The sequence below is a fragment of the Coenobita brevimanus genome, chromosome 30 (genome assembly GCF_032717465.1).
Source record: "Coenobita brevimanus isolate Jiangsu-jjx chromosome 30, ASM3271746v2, whole genome shotgun sequence".
Lineage (NCBI taxonomy): Eukaryota > Metazoa > Arthropoda > Malacostraca > Decapoda > Coenobitidae > Coenobita > Coenobita brevimanus.
The window spans coordinates 10034327-10036714 of record NC_136983.1 but is presented as its reverse complement, the minus strand read 5'-3'; positions in this window follow the sequence as shown (position 1 = coordinate 10036714).

The window sequence follows — 2388 nt, the reverse complement described above, 5'->3', positions numbered from 1 at the left end:
ACTATAAACAGTCTATCTATCTCTCTTACATACTTTCACACTGAGGCCTATCTCTCTATCTCGTTCTCGATCTGTCATTCTTTTTTTTCCCAGCAGCCCAACTCTCACTGTGAAGTGTATGTTAGAGGAATCCAATGGTTCATCCTTTCACCAAAATGCCATCTTACTCCATTATTGATACCAACAGACAATTTCATTTGGCTTTGGAGAGCGCCACAGTGGTGACGGAGTATATGAAAGATTTTTTAACTGCTGTAGCTCAAGAAGTCTCTGAGCAATAGAAAATGGTCTAGGATTATTTTTTTTCGAATATAATGCCATCACACTGAAACGATTAAAAGGAAGAAGACAAGGAAATAAACTATTTGTAGCAAGATCATCTATATTAGAAGAAACCGTACAAAAAAAAGTTTAATGGACGCCCTTTATATTGACTTTCTGTTTGTGCCATTTTTATCTTGCCCTTATACAGACTTCTCGAAACATAGAAAGCTAATACAGTCTTCATTAACCTCTCATAACCGGGGAGTTCTTCAACAATCAATAAAATCAATTGGCAGCACCAAGACTTAACTATAACAAGATTCCATTGTGCTGAAAGGATTGAGGGCGAGCACCAGTAACTGAGCTGGGGTGGAGGACGGGAATATCAAACTTTCAAAACCCTTTCACGGCTAAGTAACCACTGTAACAAAGAAGAAATCCAGAGATGGAGGAAGAGGATGAGGCAGGAAGTGAAAAAACGAGAAGGACGAAATTTGTGACTGTGCTGGGGCAGGATGGAACTGGCTAGCAACCAATAGAGTGAAGGAAGATGGCTGAGGCTTTTGTCTAGCAGTGGGCTGTCTCTTGCTGCTGCTCCTGTTGCCTGTGATGATCATAGTGGTGATGACAGGCATCCATGGCAACATATCCATAACGACGATGTATGCTTTATTTTATAGTTAAGTTTATTTTTTCATTTACTTATTCAGTATTTTTTGCTACCTCCAGACGGTTATATATAGTTTGGGAGAGCAGGCCTATCGTGAAAACAGTGCAAACTATACCTGTCTCCTCTATTTTGAAATCTCTCTGAAGATGAGTGAAGATATCTAAAATTAGAAAGAACAAATTATATCATGATACTCATCTGACTGAAGAGATTACGCCATAATGTCTTTGGGAGATGAACTGTATTCAGTAGATGCGTATCTCAGTAAGCGAAACTTAAACCAATAAAACCATACACCTTATGTTAACGATAAACTTCTAATAAAAATTTTATACCTGTTGATCATTTTATTCAACTTTTTTTTAGAGAATTTTATAACTAAAGGACATGTATGAGGTGCTATCCAAAAGTTTTGAGACCGATGCTATAAAAAAAAAAAAATGAACTCACCTTAGCTCCTATTAGCCGCTGTCACTCAAAGTAGTTCCCTTGTGCATTAATACAATGGTCCCAGCACCTCCATGACTGGAATGGATCCTGGAAGACCTTGTGTCTCAACCTGTCGAGCACCACCTGTGATTCAATTTCGATGTCTTGAGTCATGTCGAAGTGATGCAACTTCAATTTGATTTTCATTTGGGGGAAAAGGAAAAAGTCGGAGGGGGCCAAATCCGGCGAATAAGGAAGGTGGGGGACAATAGCCATGTTGTTTTCGGTCAAAAACTGTCGAGTGTGGAGTGAAGAGTGAGCCAGAGCACTGTCATGGTGAAGCAGTCAGTTTTTGTTGTGCCAGAGTTCTGGAAGACGGCTTCTCACAGCCTCACGCAATCGCCAGAAAACATCATAGTAAAACTGATCCCAACTTTCTCACAAATATCGTGAATGATCTGATGTCGATCATCTCGGATCTGCTGCAAATTTTTGCAACATTTTCAGTTGTGCTGGTCTAGGACTTTCCTGTACAGTCATCCTCAGATGATGTTCGACCCACCTTGAACCTTGCTTGCCATCGGAACACTTGTGCACGACACCAAACCCTTGCCAAATCATTTACAGGGTTACTGTTTGTACTTTTCCCAAGTTATGCACACATTTTGATCACACTCACTGTTCCGTGTTCCGATTCACATTGAAAATTGCCAGATGTCACGTGCACAACAGACCAAACGTGCGTAACACCAAGACACATCCGCTCAGCCTCGTGGCTTTTGATACACTGACTCATCAGGAAAACGCAGGAAATTGCACCTAGTGTCACGCCACGGTAAAAGAAGTGAACTCAGCATCACACCATCAGTCTCAAAACTTTTGGATGGCACTTTTCTGTATCCTCCTACTTTCTCTATACTCATTTCAAAGCCAAAGGTGGCTGTTGTGTATATATACGCAACGACTTATCTTGCTCTCGTGTTCCTGAACTTGATTCTTCTGAATTCTCCACACTCTGGCTTCGG